The sequence below is a fragment of the Malania oleifera genome, chromosome 8 (genome assembly GCF_029873635.1).
Source record: "Malania oleifera isolate guangnan ecotype guangnan chromosome 8, ASM2987363v1, whole genome shotgun sequence".
Classification (NCBI taxonomy): Eukaryota; Viridiplantae; Streptophyta; class Magnoliopsida; order Santalales; family Ximeniaceae; genus Malania; species Malania oleifera.
The window spans coordinates 48,512,181-48,534,083 of record NC_080424.1 but is presented as its reverse complement, the minus strand read 5'-3'; the positions used below and the strand labels follow the sequence as shown (position 1 = coordinate 48,534,083).

Sequence of the window (21,903 nt, the reverse complement as noted above, 5' to 3'; positions counted from 1 at the left end):
TTATAAAGCTCTCAGCCGATTCATATGCTGTGCCATGAGCTAAATGAGACTATTGGTCAGCTTTTCCATCGGATGTTGAGGTATGGAACAACTTATTTTCTTGTTATGGTGAGGTTTGGATGGCTCCACAAAATGCCATGATTTTTTGTTGGTGAAATCTTGGGGTTTCTAGAAGACTAGTAGAGGAAGGAATTTTTTGAACTGTGTTATGCATGCTGTTTTGCAGATTCTTTGGCTTGAAAGGAATGTTAGAATTTTCAAAGAACAAAAGACTTCTTTGAGTTTGCTCTCAGAGAAAGTTATCTTTTTTCGCTTCAGTTTGGGTTCATTCTTTTGGGGTTTTTGGGGTTCTTAAAGGGATCGGAGGGTGGCTTTGTGCAATTTTGTTTTGTTTTTGGAAAATTTCTTATCCTCCTCTCCTTGCAATTATTTCTTTTCTTAATGGATTTGTTTTTCTGTTATCTATAGAAAGAGACCTCCATATTTCTCCTTCAGTGAAAACATAAGAAATCCTGAAAAAAAAAAAGGAACAAATCACTTTCATCATTAATCATCATACAAGTAAAGTGGAAAGCATAAAAAACAGACATCAGGATTTAATAGCTTGAAAAGTTGAAAGAAGAAATAAAAAAAATAAAAAAAAAGCTAAGCTCGGTTATGTGCACAACTATAATGGGAACTGTACCAATTTCAATTGATAAATAATATTTTAACTGTGTGATTAAATCTAGATTATCCAGTCTTAAATGACGAGCATGGGTGCACTGAATTTTCTTGAACAAACCAAAATGTGTTTCTAGTTCATCAAGATTCAGTGCACTGAATTTTTGTTTGAGCTTAGGCCAAAATGATTCCTTTTCTTCTTTTATTGTAGATTCAGGTGGTCCTCTACTTTCTTGGGATTTTCATTTTAGGAGAGCCTTGAATGATAGGGAAACTATTGAATTATCGTCTTTGTTGGTTATGTTGAACAATTGTAGGATGTCTCTTGAGGATGATAGTTGATCTTGATTGTTGGGTTCCTCGGGTGTTTTTTCGTGTAAACCTTTCTTTGATTTCTTGCTTGGTACCAATTCATTCCTTTCTACTTTACAAAGTAGTCTGGAAGGTCAAAATCCCCTATAAAATCAAAGCATTTCTTTTGCTTAATGGAATAAATACTAATGACTTGTTGTAGATGAGGAGACCTTTAAAGGCTCTATCCCCTGTCATATGTATGCTTTGTTTTGATTGTTCAGAATCTGTTTCACATCTTTTCTTGCATTGCGATTTTGCATGGAAGGTTTGGAATAAGTTATTTAATTAGTTTGGAGAAAGCTGGGTTTGTCTGAGATCAGTGGAGGAGTTCTTAGCAATATCTTTTGTGGGGTTTGGAAGGAGGAAGCAACGTATTGCTTTATGGAATTGTGCTTTACTTGCAGTGCCATGGGGCTTGCGGATGGAACGTAATTTACGTATTTTTTCAGGGAAGAAGATTTCATATTGGTTGGTGTGAGATGAAGTGCTTTTTATGGCTTCTTTTGGTGTGTGGACAATGGAAATTGTAACAGGATGTGTTTGACAGGTGTTCAGCAGAATTGGAAGTCACTTCTAAGGGCGTGCTTATTTGTGTTTTCTGTATTTTTTCTTTCTTTTTTTTGTTCTGTTTTTCTAGGAATTCCCAGATTCCGTTTAGGAGATGTCTTCTCTCCTGATTGTACATTCTTTCTTAATCTAATGAATTTATTTTTCTATAAAAAAAATGAACCCATAGTTGTGTTCTTGGTTGCTTGGGGCTTGAGATTATGTATGTGTGAGGAGAGCAAACAGCGCTCTTCCCTTCTCCCTTCTCTCGAAATTGTAGGTTGATGCACAACTACAATTGCATGCTAGAGTGAGGGTTAGGACCTCTCCTTGTGATTCTGTATAAACGAAATGCAGCCCTATCCATCATGGTCAGCTACACATGAGGCGCAGCCATTGGTGCCGAAAGATTGTGTTGACCAACCATTATGGGCCTAGATATAATACTCCATTCATTTTAATCCAGGTTTTAAGAGAAATTGACTATGCTAGTCCTTTTGTTGTAGAAAGATTCTAACAGAATGAGCCTCATCCTGATCCTTGCCCACTAGGATTGAAGAAAGGAGGTTGAGATTGAACGAAGATTCTCCACTGTTTCTATTGATTGAAGTTTAAAGGAAATGATTGAGAGATTGCTGCATCATTCTCTAATACATTGAAATGGCTTCCAATTAATGTGTTTTTGCCTGCCCCAGGAAATTTTTATCAAGCACTGCCAAAAATTCCTGCAGATCAGCATTCCCTACTGATGGAGGACCACGTATGCCCTCTAGGCTGCCTATTTAACACATGTATTTTAGGCGTAGGTTTAGGAAAGATGTGTATGGAGGACTTCTTTGTATTTTTTTTAGAGAATTATTTTAGTTTTTACAATTATGTGTTTAGTTGGGTACTATTTGTAAATATGTGTTGTATTAGTGAGTGCTGGACATGCTAGTGGATGTACAGTTATTGTTTGAATCAAATTGCAGTTTCTTTCCTTCTCTCTCTCTCGCGGGTTCTTATCTTCTTCTTCTTCCTCCTCTGTTCTCCTTCTTTTTTCTCTTATCTCTCTTCCGATTCTGTTTCTAACCTCTGTTCTGTTCTTCCCCTTCTCTGTTCATTTCTTTCTGCTCTGTCTCCCCACTGCTGCTGCTGCTGCTTTTCTTCTTCTTATCTTCTTATCTTCTTATATTCTTCTTCTAATTCTCTCAATTTTATCTACATGTAAATTCTAATATCTATCCTACATCAAATTGGTATCAGAGCACACCACAATCGCCACGCAGCCATTCGAAGTTAGAATTCCCAGAAATTCAAACATTGTAGCACTGCCAAAACTTCCCAGAAAATACCAGTCGTGTCCCTAAAATTCAAGCACCCTTTTCCACCAACCAAACCACAACAGCTCCTTTACCACCGCAATCAGACACCCCCAAAACCCCTTCCTTTGCAATATCATCTCCATCTGATAAGGGAGTGGCCCCCACATGCCACCTGAAACTACCCCAGCCGGCAGCCCTTTTAAATACCCTATTTTCTGCATTTGTTTTTTTGTGCTACAGCTCCACTGATCTAACCCTAGCCTGAACCCCATCACTGGAGGTCCATCACTGGCAACTCATGCACATGGGGAAGCTGCTGGAATTCCCCTGTTTTTCCCAGACTCGCGAGATATTGCTTCCTGCCTTGAGAATTTGAACAGTTTCCAGAGATTATGATGCTTTCCTTTCTGTGGAGAAACTGAGTTATCAAGTTTGGTTTGCATTCCTAAGATCAAATACAGCCTAATATTAGGCTGCCTGAGCAAATTTCAGACTTTTGAAGTATTGTCAGCATTCAGATCGAGTTCCAGCTACTTTTTGACGGTTGTTTTCCTGAGAATCGGACAGTAAGGACTTGAGAAATTGCTGGACTAACATTGTAATTCGATGGTAAAGTCAAATTGTGCTCCAATTCCTTGGTAGGGTGAACAAACTCTCACATTTCCTTGACTGTTGTTTGTATGACTAGGGAAATTCATAGTTGCATAATTCCAAGTTTCTTATTACGCTTTAAAAAAAAAAAATCTGCCCTTTGTCTTAAATTTTCCTATCTAACTCATCATAGCATCCTTGTTCATATCCATACATAGTCAATCCCACGTTGCCATGTTATGTGAGACCACATCCATTTTTATGCATTATGTTCTATAGCTTTATGTTTGTGCATTGTAGTAATTTTAGGTTTCATATCATTCATAGTCAAGTTTAGTCCTTCTCGCATACTTGCAGCATATTGCATTAACCATGGCCACCATCAAAACCATTGACCCCAATTCCACTGAACTTGCACCAAATGACACCTAGTCCTTGTCTGTCTAATTAAACACTCTTAAGGAGTGTGTGGACCAAAAGTTTGAGCGCCTCACACAGCAGTTTGACCAAGTCTTGAGGATGTTAGGTAAAAGTCCTCTTATGGAAGACATAGAGCCATCTATTAGGCACCCTAACGACTCCCCAATATGTGTCAAGCTCCAAAACAGACCAGTAGGCTAGTTCAGCCCCTCCAGCCTCAAGTTAATCTAGAGTCTAGGTTTGAGGAAGGTAACCTTGAAGAGTTTAATGATGTAGGGTACCAAACTAACCCTTGGCATGCTCCACATTCCCCTAGGCAGGGTTGGGAAGACTGGCGATGTTACAAAAAAGGTCAAGGTGGATGTGCGTGCTTAGGGTGGGAAACTCGACCCAAGCTCCTTTTTAGATTGGGTATTGTAGATGGAGGACTTCTTTAATTAGTAGTATATACAGGGCGAGGACAAAGTTCGATTTGCCAAGATGAAACTTGTAGGACTGGCAAAAAAGTATTGGCAAATTGTACAACAAACCCTGGAACAGTTAGGTGAACCTCCTATTACCCGATCAGAAGTAATGAGACAATGATTGAAAGAAAAGTACATCCTTTCTCCCTTTAAGAGTCAATTGTTCAACGAGCTCGTGAGCCATAAACAAACCACTACTATAGCTAGCTACATTGATTGATTTAAGGAACTAATGCTTTGGAGTGATGTTGTTGAGGTCACACATCACATTGTAGCTAGGATTTTGAATGGTTTAAGGAGTATGTCAGGCGAGAGGTTGAGTAATTCTCTCCAGAGTCTTTAGAAACGGCCTATTACTCAAGAGCTCTCGTAGGTTTTCATCTCAGGTGAGTAAGTCATGTCAATCCAAATCCTTTCCTTAGGCCTACCATCCCTCAGCCTACCCCTCTAGAGCGTTCTGCAAAGCAAATAAAGTCACATCATGTTGTTCGCTCTAGTGGACCTAGTATTCCTCAAGCTAGTAGCTCATTTGTGCAATGTCATTGTTGCCATGCTTGAGGTCATATTGCTGCTTGTTGTCCCCAACAAGATTTAGCTTTAGAGTGTGAGACTAGCGATTTTCCCGATGGTAAGGATCAGGTTATAGATGAGAGAGAGAGAGAGGGCTATTCATAATGCATTTTGGCATCATCATGGCTCCTATCACTGAGTGTTTGAAGAAAGGAGAGTTTCATTGGACCCCATTAGCTGCTAGAGCTTTTAGAGAGGTCAAATAGAAGATGTCCAAAGCACATGATCTTAGGCATCTGAACTTTAGTAGAGTTTTTGAGGTGGCTTGTGATTGCCTCTGGGATAGGTATAGGTGGGGTCTTGAATCAGGAGGGACATCCTACAGCATTTTTCAATGAAAAACTCTTAGATGCCAAACAAAGATATAGCACATATGATAAAAAGTTTTATGCTGTAGTGAGATCCCTCCAACATTGGAGATACTACTTGTTACCCCAAGAGTTTTTACTCTTTGTGATACCTAAGCTCGTAGAAGAAGTTGAATGCGAAGCATGCTGGTTGGTTTGGGGTTCCTCGATGAGTACACTTTTGTTCTTAAGCATCGTCTCAGTGTAAAGAATAAAGTGGCTGATGGCCTTAGTAGGGTAGCAATTGTTCTACATATCTTGAGAGCTAATGTCATTGGATTTGATCATCTGAAGGATGAGTACTCCACTTGCCCTGATTTTGGGATTATCTTTCAGGAGGTGAGTGATGGCCACCGTAGGGATTTGTAGATTTGAACATTTGGGAGGGATACCTATTTAAAGGTACTAGGTTATGCATTCCTGTACTTCCTTTAGAGATCTTTTAGTTTGGGAATTGCATGCTGGAGGGTTAGCTGGTCATAGGGAGGGATCAAACCATTGCCTTAGTTGAGGATAGGTTTTATTGGCCTTCCTTAAAGAGGGATGTCGCGAGGATAGTGTCTTAGCAACGCGTTGCATGTGTCGGTTAGCCAAGGCTAAGAGGCACAACACGTGCGTTTATAACCCTATATCATTACCACACATGCCTTGGAGTGACTTAAGTATGGGTTTTGTTCTTGGACTCTCCAAAATAGCCTGGGGACATGATTCCATATCTGTTGTTGTTGACAGATTCTCCAAGATGGCACATTTCATTCCATGTAATAAGACTTCTGATGAATCTCATGTAGCTAAATTGTTCTTTAGAGAGGTCGTCAAATTGCATGGGTTGCCAACCTCCATAGTGTCTGATATGGGTATCAAGTTCTTCAGCTACTTTTGGAAGATGCTTTGGAAAATGTGTGGGACTCGTTTTCTACTACCTGCCACCCCCAAACTGATGGGCAGACTGAGGTTGTGAATCAGTCTTGGTGACTGACTTAGGTGTGTTGTGGGAGAAAAAGGGGCAATTTGGACTTGGTGCTACCTACTGTTGAGTTTGCTTATAATAATTCTGTGAATAGGTCTGCAGCTAAGAGTCCTTTTGAGTGTGTATTCGGGTACAAACCCTGTGCACCCATTGATCTTGTTCCTTTGCATCTAGATGACTGTATTTCTGAGCTTGCTGAGTCTTTTGTCCATCACATTCATGAGCTGCATGCTGAGGTTAGGCAAAAACTTGCTATGAGTAATATGGATTATAAGCTTGCTGCAGATGCACATTGTAGGCTATAGAGTTTAATGCAGGTGATAGTGTTATGGTTCACATTAGACCTGAGCGCTACCGTAGATATTCATTTAAAAAGCTTCATGCTCGTGCCATTGGTCCTTTCCTCATCCTTAAGAAACTTGGACCTAATGCATATTTACTTGATTTACCTACTCATGTGACCATTAGTCCAGTTTTTAATGTAGAGGATTTGACACCTTACCAAGGCACTTTTGAGCCTCTTGGTTTGCCATTTGATGCTCATGCAGGTTTAGCAGCTCCTCAGCTTCCCTCTATTTCTTGACCACAGGAAACAGTGGAGTCTATCTTGGATGACGAGTTTGTGACGTCTCCTCACGGTGGTTTTCACCGCTACTCGGTTCAATTGAGTGGCCACCCTGCCCCTGAGTCAGATGCTACATGGCTTGCTGAGAATGATGTCTGAGAAAATGCTGCTGACTTGCTGGAGTCATATTTGCAGTCCCACTCTGTGGAGCAGAGTTCCTTTCAGCTGGGGGAGAATGATGGAGGACCACCTATGCCCCCTCGGCTGCCCACTCGGCGCATGTATTTTAGGCGTAGGTTTAGGAAGGTTTAAGGCAAGGTGTATGGAGGACCTATTTGTATTTTTTTAGACTTCTTTTAGTATTTGTAATTATGTGTTTAGTTGGGTCCTATTTGTAAAAATGTGTTTGTTGTATTAGTGGTTTATGCGCTGGACATGCTAGTGGATGTACAGTTATTATTTGAATCAGATTGCAGTTTCCTCCCTGTCTCTCTCTCTCTCTCACCCGCAGGTTCTTATCTTCTTCTTCTTCTTCCTTCTCTTATCTCTCTTCTGATTTTTTCTCTCACCTCTGTTCTGTTCTGTTCTTCCCCTTCTCAGTTCTTTTTCTGTTGTCTCCCCACTGCTGCTGCTGCTTCTGCTCTTCTTCTTCTCTTCTTCTTATCTTCTTCTCCTTCTCCTTCTGCTTCTAGTTCTCTCAATTCTATCTATATATACAAATTCTAATATCTGTCCTACATCACCTACCTCCTCATGCAGATATTTTTTTTTTCCCATTTATTTGAAGCCTTGACTTCTTGTAGTGATGGATGAATGGATCCTCCAAATCACATTTTTACAAGCTCTTCCATTTTCTTTTGAGCCCTCCCTCTTTCTTCCCCCCTCCTCTGGTTTTTCTCTCCTGTAGGAGCCTTTCAAACAGTTTTAAGATTATCCTTCGATGAGCATTTTTGAATTTCCTTCCCCCTTTTCTTTGAAGCCTTTCTGTCAAAGTTCAAACATTTTTGAGATTTTTCTATAGTGCACGTTCCCATATATATATTTTTTTCCTTCGTTCTTTGAAGCTCTTTCAACAATTTCCTACCTTCAAACTTAATACGCTTCTCTTCCTCTATCAAAAACAAGCTTATTATTTTTACATTTGTGCCTAGGATCAAATTCCTCATTTGAAGCATAACCAGTATTTCCTCATATTCTGAGGATTCATAGGAACCGGTTTTCTAGTATTCTGAAAAGTAAAGGGTCCAAACTCGAATAGATCCTTTGTCAAGTTGGTTTTTGGTATTTTATTAGATTGAAGAGTGTACTTGTGACTTATGATTGTAGGAGTTATAAAACATGTTTTTTTTAAAGGAGGTCAGTGAATTGGTTGGAGTTTATGGAAAAACTTGGTTTCTCTTGCAGATTTGTCCGTTCAAATTTCAATAAAGTAGGTGTGCATTTGAACCAGAGTTTACATCTTCCTGAAGGCCCCTGATGAAGCTTGAAACGAGGTAGTATTCATACGAACCTACTGTAGTTGCAGTCATCAGAGGTTTGAGCTTTAGAAATCTCTGTTGGTGACCAGTAATCAGCTACTTATCCTGCTAAAGCTTGATATACATTATTTGTCCACAACCTAACAGCTTAGGCTTTTAAATAAAGTGGTAGTCTAACATGGTATCAAATCTAGTTACCAGGAGATCTTGGGTCTTGTTGCCCGCATTTATTGTCCACGTGCTGTTGGGCTGCACGTTTGGGGGAGTTTTAAATTTTGATATACACTATTGGCCCACAACCTAACGTCTTGAGCTTTTAGGTAAAGTGGTAATCTAACAAATCCAGTTTCCCAGTTGTGTTAAAAAATCTTCCATGAAATGTTCGTAATTTCTCTCACCAAATTTTTTAAATGCTGTCCTTTAGCTGCTGCATGAAGTAACAATTTTGTTCATCTTCCAGATTTGTGAGCACACTCATCTGATGTAAGGATTTTCCATGCAGAAATACGACCTTTTCCTTATTGAAATAAGTTTCTTGTTAACTCATCAAATCAGCATTTGCTTCCTTCATGAAGCCTTTTGATGTCTCATTTCAACTGTTGAATTCACAATTGTAAACGCTAATCCTGTCAGTAATTGAATTGCAGCTTCTGCCTTCTAAGTTGATATTCAATGGGCTTGAACCTTGTCTCTTTCACCATCATTGCTGCAGCTGCTGCTGCTCCCCATCTCACAAAATGCTTTGAAACTCTTTGATTACCTAAAAGCTTAAGCTGTTAGGTTTTCGGCCAACAATCTATAGTAAGCTTTAACACTCCCCTGCACATGCAGCCCGATTGTACGTGAGAGATAAATAAATGATAAATAGAACTGATTACAATACATTTTAACCACTGCACAATAAAATGCAGTCAACAAGACTAGAATCCTAGACCTCCTGGCAACCATAGGTCAGATACCATTTCAGTTTATGACTTTACCTAAAAGCTTAAGCTGTTAGGTTGTGGGCCGACAATCTATATCAAACTTTAACAGATACAATTATACATTCTGAATGAGAACATACTCCTGGATTTATCTTCTTTCATTTCATCCAACATATCATATTTTTTCTTCAATGTATTTATCAAACAATTGTATCTAACCAACTGAAATCTAACTACCTTTCTAATACATCTTGAAAGAATCAAACTGACTTTTCCTAACCAAAATGATGTCTGAAATTCCCTGACTCTCTATCTTGCCCAAAAGATAACCAGAATGATATCTGACGGTCCCTTTTTCCGTTCAATTATGGCTTTTGGAAACTGTGGCCATGACACAGTGATGACAACAGAAGAAGAAGAAGAAAAGACCAAAATGATGTCTGACTTCCCCGACTATCCATCTTGCCCAAAAGATTGTCTGGCTTTCCAAGAAGAAGACCGAAATTATGTGTCTTTCCCCGACTCTCCATCTTGCCAAAAAGATTAACCAAAATGATGTCTGGCTTTCCAAGAAGAAGACTGAAATTCTGTGTCTTTTCCCAACTCTCCATCATGCCCAAAAGATAACCAAAATGATGCCTGCCTTTCCAAGAAGAAGACTGAAAGTCTGTGTGTCTTTCACCGACTCTCCATCATGCCCAAAAGATAACCAAAATGATGTCTGACTTTCCCATTTTTCCCTTCAATTATGGCTCTTGGAAACTCTGGCCACAACACAATGATGGAAGAAGAAGGAGAACCAAAATGATGTCTGGCTTTCCAAGAAGAAGAAGACCAAAATTATGTTTGTCTTTCCCTGGCTCTCCGTCTTGCCAAAAAGATAACCAAGTGATGACTGACTTACCCATTTTTCCCTTCAATCATAGCTTTTGGAAACTCTGGCTGCGACACAAATGAAGAAGTAGCTTTTCTTCATTTGACTCTCTTCTCCCAAATTCTAATAATTATTCTCATTTCTTTTTCTTTTAAGCGTACTGTTGAAATCCTTCATCATTTGTTCCGTAACTTGTTGTCACGTTTGGACATCCATCAACTTAACCTTTTTTTATGTGCCATGTCCTGTTTCAATTGCACAGTACCTTGTTTAATAGGCTGAAGTTCCTTTTAAGATCAGGGCCTACATTTTCACAAATAACTTGTTAGAGGTAAGGAGACCCTATAAAGCCAAGGGAGAAGAATTGAGATCATGCAGAACAACTCTGAAAACAGAGGAGAAACTAGGCTTGAAGTCCTATCATCAATGTCTGCGCAAGTAATGGCCCATTAAAAAGAGAATCATCCTCAAATTTTTTTCCCACCACTTTGTAATGGACTGTTATTTTAAGCCATGATTTTATGCCTATTTTAGATAAACACCCTTCCTTAAATTTGGAAGGTAGCTATTTTAAGGAGGTCGATTGATCCTACGTAGTGTCTGCATAACTCTTTGCAGCCACTATCACAGAAGAATTCCTAGTAAGGGTGATAGACTAGCTGGTACCTACCTAGGTTTGATCATGAGGATTACAGGGATATTACTAAGAGTGTAAAGGCACATGTGCATAGACACACTGGGAAGTCAGATACCACTGCATCTTTGCTCTTTGGATTGGATAAAGGAGATGGATGACTATTCTGATTTCTGAGTGGTAATGAGTGGAGGGCAAGAATTTTGAATTACCAAAATGGAAATTAAAGGTATTGGAAAATTGTGCAGTAGACCCTCCAATTATTTGAACCTCCTATTATCCTGTGGGAAATGATGAGCCAAAACCTGAAAGACAAATACCCTTCCCCTTCTTGAATGAAAGTTCTTTTTTTGCTAGTAAACTCTTGAATAATACACAAACAACCACTGTAGCTAGTTATATGGAATGGTTTGAGTAGGGTTTTCTTATGAGTGGTACTGTTGAGGATAAGTACCACGTAGTTACAGCTCGTTAATGGTCTCAATGAGGATATTAGTAGAGATGTTGAGTTGTATTCACCTAATTCAGCCTACCAAAAAGCCATCATCATAAAGAAGTACCTCAAGATTCCTTGTGGATCATCATCTCAAGCGAGTCCTACTAGTCTAGATCCTTTCCCCAGTCTGGGTATGTTGTTGTCACTCTACTGTTGTGTCCTAGTATACCTCTAGGGAAAGTACTGCAGGCATGGAGAGCCTAGTCCTATCACTCAGTCAAGTGGTTGGCACTCCTTAAATTAGTAGCTTAATTGTGTAGTGCCATTGCTTGCTGTTTCTTGTGAGCCTTGGCTTTGAAAACATGTGGCTGATGACACACCCAAGGTTGAGGATCAAGTTATATGAGTTGGAGGAGAAGATTAAGTTGAGCTAGTTGATAATTTTGAAGAGGACGATACCCATGTTGGTTTGGTGAAGTGTGTTGCAATTACTATGGGCAAAGGTGTGGAAATGGACTAACATTTATCACACCTTCATCAAATGTGGAGATAGGCCATTGAAGTTGGTTATCAATGGGGGAAGTGGCATGAATCTGGTTTCTAAAGCTGCTCTAGGCAAATGAAGCCTTAAGATAGAGCCACATCCCCATCCTTTTGGAGTAAGTTAGGTAAACAGGATAAATATACAGGTTAATAAAAGGTGCCTTGCATCCATCCAATTAAGGAATTATAAAGATATGGTTTATCATGGATGTGGCCTGTGTTAGGGTGTAATTTGTTTGATGATCTTGATGTGATTACCCATGCTGGGGAAAATGCATGTCTGGGTACAAAGGCAAGAACATTATTTTGACCCATACTAAGCGATCCTAAGTTCAGGAACAAGCCAACCCTGCAGGTATTGTGAGGAAGAGTATTGATTTTTTAGATCATAGAACTTAAGAATGAAAGCTTAGAAAGAAGTGCTTGTTAATGGTCATAGCGACAGATCGCCTTCAGGTCACTGATTTCACATGCAGGATTTTGCCTGAGGCAAGGAACTTATTAGTTGGTTTCTCTCTTATTGCACCCGATGAGCTTTCTTGTGAGTTATCATTGATAGCATTTAGAAGTGCTCTCTTCTGTTTGTTGAGTTCTCTTTTATACGAATCTAATGCATGTGCATTTGAAAGATTGTTGAAACAATTTTCATCTAACACTCAAGTGTCACCAAGGGAGGCTTGGCTTCTCTATTTGTTGCAAGCATCATATAGGAGAGCTGCTTTTATTTTTTTTCCTCATTTCTAGTATTTTGGTTCCAGATTGATTTTGTTTTTCTCCAATTTCTGTCCCTGATTAATGTCATAATATATAGCCAGCAAGACGAATGTTCGTAATATTTTCTGTTTCTTGTGATGTCTCCTAGTTATTATATTGTCGAATACAGTGTCTACAACTTATGAATATAACTTTTGTTGGCATCTCATTTTCTTCTAGAAATGGATAAAAAATACAGATGTCTGCTTTTATTTTTTTCCTCATTTCAAGTATTTTGGTCCCAGATGTTTTTCTCCAATTACTGTTCCCTGATTAATGTCGTAATATAGCCAGCAAGACGAATGTTCATAATATTTTCTGTTTCTTGTGATGTCTCCTAGTTAATATATTGTTGAATACAATGTCTACAACATATGAATATAACTTTTGTTGGCATCTCATTTTCTTCTAGATGTGTTGACGCTATTCTGCTGATTGGCTGGTGCATGAATACGATGGTTTCTGTTCCTAGTATTGCCTTTGCAATGCTGAAAACATCTAATAGTTGGAAACACACGTACATAACTATTCTCTTTGACAGTTCACAGTTGTGGGAGCACAATTTCCTTCCCAATTAAAGCCTTTGACTGACTTGCGAAGAGTAAATAATTGTGGGCAGCGTTTATTGACATGTGATATGCTTTCGCAGCTTTGCTCAACGTCTCACCTTGAGTCCAATATGCCTGGGAAGAAAGCACATTATAAGTTAATTTGATTGAGAACAGCGATCTTCCTGTAGTAATAATGCATCAAAATAAGTAAAATTTACTGCCTCCCCACCTCCAAAAAAGAAAGAAAATTGTGTTCCCAGACTCTTGTCGCTATTTTGTTTTAGTTTTTTTATATGTAAAAGACGAGCCTTGTCATTTAATTCTCATTTTTGTCTCAAGAATCTTTTGTTGTCTCCACAATTTTAGGCTGAAACTTATATATAAAAAAATCCATGTGTTGGGTTATGGTCATACTTTTTCGTGAGGGGGGTTGTACTATAACATATATTCTTTTTATGTCCCAATTGGTGCAGTGATTAATTACCTTCACACCTTTATAAACTTGCTTATCCATGTCAACGCATTCAATATCTATTCACAAATCTCTGCTTGCTGTTGCTGGTGGTCATTCATCATGTGTCCTCATACGGCCTATTCACTTTTGGAAAACAATTTTATTTTACATGTCTAGTTTTATAAAAAATTACGAAACTGCTTCCTTGTTTTTTACTTTTACAAGATTTGTATGTAAAATCAGCAAAACAACTTCGGCCCTGCTCATTTGGGGAGAACTGTTTTGCTCTATTTCAGGTTTCCAAATAATTATAAAAATGCCACTTTATTTCTTGGCTTTCTAAATTTGTAGAGAAAAGTTGAAAAACATTTTTTTTTTCTAGATTTCTTATATAAATCTTGGAAAACTCGAAAGCAGCGTGGTATTGTTGTAATTATTTGAAATCTAAAAATAGAAAATGAAAACTATTTTTCATGACTAAATTTGCCTGGTTGGTTTCCTGTTTATTTTATTTTTATTTTATTTATGTTTTTATTCTAATGGAAAACTAGAAATAAGGTGGCATTTTTGTAATTCTTTGGAAAAATTGAAGATGAATAGCGTTTTCCCCTTGGATTCTTGTAATTTTAATTTCCACATGCACTAAGGTCATGATTCATCAAGGCATATAAATATAATGTTGTACCTTACGCCTGACTGCATGTTTCCAGCTTTGCAACTTCAAATGGGTCATGGTGGCTCGGCTCAGGCTGCTATTTGAGCTTGTGACTTTAAATGCTATGGAATGATTAGGATGACTACCGAAGACAAATTCTTATTGAATTTAAGCTGAATCCAATATTATAACCAGTATTAATCAGCAATTAGCCTACGAAAGAGGGTTTTGTACTGTTGCAGTGTGTGCTTTGAAGTTTTGTTTGCTTGGCATGATATCACTTACTGGGCTACTTTTGCTTCGGTGGGAATCACTTCTCTGAAGTAAAAAAAATGTTCCTGGTTAGTTTCTTTTTCCTCAATTCTATCTTTTACATATATTTACTCTTAATTTTGAAATAAAGCATTTGGAATCTCTGAGTGAAGGATTTTGTTTTCAAGATTGTGTGTTCATATTGTCAAGAGTATGAAGCATTCATTCTTTCTTCCTACGACTGAAGCACTCATTCTTTCTTCCGTCTCTTGTCTTAAAATCAGAGGTGGTTTTTATATTCTTTTTAGTTGTTCCCCTGAAATAGTTTTGTAGGGAATCCCTTGTTTAAAGCAAAGGAAGTTTCTTCCCCTTTAATTCTCCTTTTGAAGATTGTTGATGCCAAAATTATTTTGCGGCTCACACAAGTTGTTAGTCTTCTTGGATTCACGAGACCCATCAGTGTTAGTAGGATAGACAACAAACTTACCATAAATTGTTCTACATTTGTTTAGGAAGCAAATTTGTCAAATTTACCCCAAATTGTTGTATAATTATTTAGGTAATAGATTTGTTAATATCTTTGCTAAATTAGGGGCCAATGCTTAATGTTAGGAGATACTGTAATTAGGAGATATTGTAATTAAGAGATATATTGTAATTAGGAAAAATGGCTTCTATATAAGAAAAGGACCACTCGACTTAGGGTCATCGAGCAAATATGACATGGTATCAAAGCCACTCTCTGAATCAACCTTGTATTTGGTTCAATTTTCGTGGTTCTAGGCTTTGGTTTTTTGGTTTGTAGTGTTTTTGGTGAATTTCAAGAGATTCGAGTTATATTTGACAACTCTAACTCATAATTCTTTCAAACTCGGTTTAGAGGGAAGAATTATGTTGCCTAGGAGTTTCAGTTTAAACTTTTTGTCATGGGAAATGAGTTGTGGGGTCATGTTGATGGGAGTGATCTATCACCTACCGATCCTACGAAGTTGGTTCAATGGAAGGTGAAAGATGCTCGTGTGATGGCTTGGATTCTTGGATCTGTTGATCCACTGCTTATATTCAATTTAAGGTCTTACAAGACGACTAAATTGATGTGGGAGTACTTGAAAAAGGTCTATCTTCAAGATCATTGCTTTGTAAATATCTTTCCTAAATTAGGGGTCAATGCTTAATGTTAGGAGATGCTGTAATTAGGATGCTTAATGTTAGGAGAAGCTGTAATTAGGAGATATTATAATTAAGGGATAATTTGTAATTAGGGAAAATGACTTCTATATAAGAAAAGGACCACTCGATTGAGGGTATCATCGAGCAAATCTGACAATGAGTTCGCTCACAAAAGGCACCTCATGTTGGTTGAGTGGCCCTTGACATTACAAGCTAGAGTTTTTTGGTCTAAACTAATGTGGGAGTCTAGCTTCTCCTCCCATACACAATCATTGAAGTCCCAAATTGATAGTTTATGTACAATCTTTCCAACATATGGCACCAATTAATGTTGAAAGTTATCTTATGAATCATGTGAAGTATTGTTTTCTTTGCTTCACAAGCCTTAAAATTTTGCCCTAAAAAGACATCTTGTGTTGGTGGGGCGACCCTAAGACCTTATAAGTTAGTTTTATTCAACTCAACCGTCGGATTCTAGGCTCCTTTCATATATTATCACACTAGTAAATAGACTTGGGTTTTGTTGCGAGGCAACTTAAGTGTTAATTAATTTAGAAAAATTAAATACATATATGCACATTGTACCAAATAACATCTAATGATGATATTAAATGTAAGATCTAGGGAAAAGAATTCATGATGCACATTTTATTCAAATATTTTTTAAAAATATGATATCTCAACAATCTGTATATGTATATATAACTTTTGAACCTTAGCACCACATTGTGCTGACACGTAGCATTGAGTTTGCTAGTTTGTTTTTTAATTATTTTAAAATTATTTTTTAAATTCCTCTCTTTTTGGCCCCATGCGAGCTCAACTAAATATTTTAAAAATATTTTTTCTTATTAAACAAAATAAAAAATTCTAACATGAATGAATTCCTCTAAATGCTTTTTTAAAAAAAAAAAAAAAAAATGATTCAAACTTTCCATAACTTTCTTTTTTTTTTTCAATACCTTTATATTTTATAATTAATTTAAATTATTAGTTCATTCTTTATCATTGATTTATATTTACATCTACTAAAAGTATATAATTAATTTTAATTTATATTATTTAAAAATATAGAAATATAAATACCGAATTACATTTTTGTTTACATACATTATGTATATATTAAAAATAGCATAAATGATTGAAATTATTTTTAAAATATTCAATATAATATATACAATATAAAAATTTGTCCACTAAAATTATAGAATTAATTTTAATTTATATTATTTAAAAATGTATAAATATATATACTATGTTATATTTTCGTTAATATACATTATATATATTAAAATTAAAAAAAGTTATTTTTTTCTCACCTACCTTCTACCCAAGGGTTCCAATATCAAAATATTATATATATATATATGTGTGTGTGTGTGTGTGTGTGTGTGTGTGTGTACATAAATACATAAAGACATGTAATCTAATAAGTGTTCAACTCTCCATACATTATAAAATAAGGTATTTAAATTTAAATCAAATTTTACATTTTAAATACTCATTCAATATTATTATTGTTTATATCTATATTTTATTTTTCTCAATTAATTTTACATTCAAAGTGATTAGCTGCAAATAAATTTATATCATATGTACAAGTCCATAATATTTTAAAAGTTTTACGTAGTACACATATTTTTTATAAATATTATATTATTCATATAAATTTATCAATATTTGTCAATTACGTTGAACAATTGATATAAAATAATACGTTTAATTATTATTAACACTAATTATTGAAATACATATTTATGCTTGCCGTGAAGCGGGTCAGTTTTACTAGTACATATTTATGATCAAATGTATATGTAATTAAAGAAAGAATACTTGTATTTAGTAAATTATTTCTTAACAATAAAGCAAATGTTTATGTTAGACTCATGCCGCAATTGATAAATATTTTGAAAATGTTGTCCACAGTAATTTGATTATTTTACAATTTATATTTATTAAATAATAAATTTTGTATAAATAAGTTATGTTATAATTTGGTAATTTATTCATATATTGTCAATATAACTTCGCCTGTAATGTACTTAGTATCCTAATTTTTTCACACAGCCGGTTCCAAGCCTGGGTAAAATAGGAGGGTTGCGCTAGCTAGCTAACAATCAACGTAAAATTTATCATATCACTATGACATCAATTCTTACTGAATATTTGTTGGGGTGTCCCCTACGAGTAACACATTGCACTTGTACCATCCGAGTGTAGCAACAAGTGAGCGAAGGTAGGCTAGGTCAATGCCTCAAAGCAATGTGCCATGTCAGCGCCTAGGTACGATGTCAAATATGCTAGGGTTCCTGCATTATTCTGGACGTGGGCAGGTAAAGAAGTTAGTTTAGAAAACTTAGATTAAATTAACAATTTGGGATATAGGGACATTAACAAGTAAAAACATGGAAATTGTGAACACAATGAATAGAAGAAAAGTTAATATAATTTTCTTTCAAGAAACTAAGTGGGTGGGGGAAAAAGTTAGAGAAGTTGAAAAATCAGGATTTAAACTTTGGTACACTGCAAAAGAAAAGCATAAGAATGAAGTAGAAATTAGTGTACACAAAAACTTAAAGATAGCATTGTTAATGTAAATAGAGTAAGAGAGAATTATAAAAATTAAGATGGTATTAGACCCAAGAAATAATAAATATCATTAGTGTTTATGCTCCTCAAGTAAGCTTAGCAGAAAATCTTAAGAGACAATTTTGAGAAGATATGGATAATATTATACAAGGCATACCAGGGGCTGAGAAAATATTTATAGGAGGAGATTTGAATAGACATGTTGGAAGAGATAATAAAAATTATGAGAGGATACATAGAGGATGTGGCTATAGAGACAAAACTGAGCTTAGGGAGATGATCTTAGACCTCGCTATGACATATGATTTTAGTATAATGAATACTTGCTTTAAGAAGAGAGAAAAATACTTAATAACCTTTAAAAGTGAACAAAATAGAAGTCAAATATATATATATATATATATATATATATATATATATATATATATATATATCTACAAAGGTAGATCGTTTATTATGCAAGGATTGTAAAATTATTTCAAGTGAAACTCTAACAACATAACATAAAGTCTTAGTGTTAGATATATGTATTAAAAAATGGAAGAAAAATGATAAAATAAATCAGTGTAATAGACAAATATTCTTTGGAGTAGATTAGTTAGCTTTATTAAAAAGAGAGCAAAATAGATTTTAGGTGAATCAAAGGGAAGATTCTTGAATAACAAAGAAAGTTGGTGATGAAATAAAGATGTCCAAAAAGTCGGTAAAGACGAAAAGAGTTTGGTATAAAAAGTGGCAAAAAATATAGAAACATGAATAACTTTGAAACGTATAAAGAGGCAAGAAAAGATGCAAAAAATGTTGTTAGTGAAGCTAAATACAGATTATTTAATAGTTTATATGATAGATTAGATACAAAAGAAGGGAAAAGAGATATATTTAAAATTGCCAAAGTTAGAGTAAGGAAGAGTAAGGATTTTAAGGAAATGTAGAGTATATAAAAATGTGAGGATGATATTGTTTTGGTTAAGAATGAAGACATAAAAGAAAGATGTCGAAGTTACTTTAGTAAGTTAAAGTTTAATGAAAGTCAAATAGAAAACTAAACTTAGATTTGACAAATGAGAGAAAAATTAAAAATATGAGATTTATTCACAAAAATAAAAGTTGGCGAAGTTAAGTTTGCACTAAAAAAGATGAAAAATGGGAAAGTTATAGGACTCGATAACATCCCAATTGAAGTTTGGAAATACTTTGGTGATAACGAAATTATATAATTAACTAATTTATTTAATACAATTATAAAAACTTTGAAAATGCCAGATAAATGAAGGAAAAACACTTTAATTGTAACGACCCCAAAAATAATATGCATGTAAGTGTAAAAAATAAAAATAAAAAAATAATAAAAAATAAAATAAATAATAAGTATTATTAATAATATAATATAATATAATATTTTTCATTTATGTTCAACATTTCGACCCCCCACCCTAAGCAATTTCACACTCTCTCTCTCTCTCTCTCTTTTAATTTTTCTACCATTTCTCGGCCAAATTGAAAAACGAACATCATTCTCAAGTCTCAATTCCGATCTTCAAAGATTTGACCAGGGAGATTTTGATTTCTGCATGTCGTAAGCACCATTCTAGGGATAGGGTAAGTGGACAAATTTACGTTAGGTTTAATTTTAAAATATGTCTGATTTAAATTGATTATTTTTATTTTAATTATATCCATATGCCTGAATTAAATTATACTGCGGGACTTTGATCATATTTGAGTTTTTCAAAATTTATTGGCGATTAAATTTAAATATGGGGAGTTGATCATACTCGTGTTTTTATTTAAATCTACTGAATATAAATATATATATAAGAATTTCACAGGCAAGTTATGAAATTATAATTATTACATAGAGGATTTTACGGTGTTATAACTATTACGTGTTATATTGTGAATTTTACAATGCTATATTTATTACGTGTTTGATTGTGAATAATTTATTTACCAATTATATACCTAGAAAAATGATGAGATTATGATAATGTTTTTATTGCATAAATTATATTTATATGTTTTAAGAACCATGATGGTTCGAATGTGGTGAATGTTCGGTACCATAACTACAGAGGAATATGAGTGCAACCACACTATTGTGGAAGTGTTGGCAGTGGATAGTCGATTTGGCTAGAGTAGGGTTGTTCACACCTGTTTTCAAATCAAGATGTGATAGACAAATTGTACTTATAGACATAATATTTTGATTTAGCTTTGATCGACCAACCAAGTTAAGCCCAATTTTCGGACCACACAACCTAGTCATTGGGGTTAAACATGACATGCAAAGGTCAAAAGGGAGTCTTTTATGCATATTTATATATTTATGTGATAAGAGCCATTTATCATACTTGAATTATGATTTGAAGGAAAGTATGCTTAATTTTACATAATTGATACATAATTATTCAAATGTAGTTTTTATTGAGGTAAGATTATTAAATGTGTTTTTATACTGTAAAACTCATGTCAGCCACACACTGATAATAATCTAGTCCTTACTTATTGAGAGGTGTTTCACCTCAATTTTTATCAAACATTTCAGATTTCTTGAGGAGCATAACCTAAATCAGAGTAATGCAGTAAACGCATGAGTGGGATTATAAAGAACGATTGGAATTAAAGATTTAAATTTGTTATTTGTGTATATTTTAGAATTTCTAAGGATACGTTAAATTTGATATTGAAGATATTATTATAATGAGATTATTTAGTACTCTGGCATAATAAATTTGAGGTCTTTTGTTGTATAAAATTCGGGTCACCATATGATCATACCCGTATTTTTATTTAAATCTACCGAAATTTACAAGCAAGCTATGGAATTATAATTATTATATAAATTGTGTGGCATGAGTTTATTTTATTTTATTGTATAATTGAGTAAGATTGAGAATTTTACGGTGTTATAATTATTACGTATTATATTGTGAATTTTACGATGTTATATTTATTACGTGTTTGATTGTAAATAATGATGAAATTTGTTTATCAATTGTATACTGAAAAAATGATGAGATTATGATAAGGTTTTTATTGCATAAATTATATTTATATGTTTTAAGAATCCTGATGGTTCGAATGTGGTGAATGCTCGATACCGTAACTACAGAGGAATATGAGTGTAGCCACACTGTTGTGGAAGTGTTGGCTGTAGATAGTTAATTTGGCATGGGTAAGGTTGTTCACACATGTTTCCGGACCAGGATGTGATAGGCAAATCATACTTATAGAGATAATATTTTGATTTAGCTTTGATTGGCCAACCAAGTTAAGTCTAGTTTTCGATCCGCACAACTTGGTTATGGGGGTTAAACATAACATGCATAGGCCAAAATGGAGTGTTTTATACATATTTATATATTTATCTGACTAAGATCATTTATTAGGCCTAAATTATGATTTGAAGGAAAATATACTTAATTTTACATAATTGATACACAATTATTAAAATGTAATTTTTATTAAGGTAAAATTATTAAATGTATTTTTATACTGTAAAGCTCATGTCAGCAGCACACTGATAATAATCTAGTCTTTAATTATTGAGAGGTGTCTCACCCCAATTTTTATCAAACATTTCAAATATATTAAGGAGTATAGCTTAAATCAGCGTAGCGCAGTGGAAGCATGAGTAAGATTAGAAAGAGTGGTTTGGATTAAAGATTTAAATTTGTTATTTGTGTATATTTTAGAATTTCTAAGGATGTCTTAAATTTGATATTGGAGATATTGTTATAATGAGGTTATTTAGTACTTTGGTATAATGAATTTTGAGATCTTCTGTTGTATAA

General features: G+C 35.0%; 1 protein-coding gene across 7 annotated transcripts in view; it reads left to right on the top strand.

Annotated features, from left to right (window-relative positions):
- LOC131162340 (28 kDa ribonucleoprotein, chloroplastic) overlaps nucleotides 1–20,904 on the top strand; it is a 41,797-nt gene extending 20,893 nt beyond the window's left edge. For 2 of the 7 annotated variants that reach the window (XR_009138752.1, XM_058118702.1), the window contains exon 5: nucleotides 14,154–14,537. The gene's annotated coding sequence lies outside the window, so the exon portion shown is untranslated. Of the gene's footprint in view, nucleotides 1–8,198; nucleotides 8,338–12,850; nucleotides 13,401–14,153; nucleotides 14,538–20,654 lie in introns of those variants that run through there. The other 5 variants (XR_009138749.1, XM_058118703.1, XR_009138751.1 and 2 more) reach the window with 4 other exon arrangements.
- The last annotated feature ends 999 nt before the right edge of the window (nucleotides 20,905–21,903 follow it).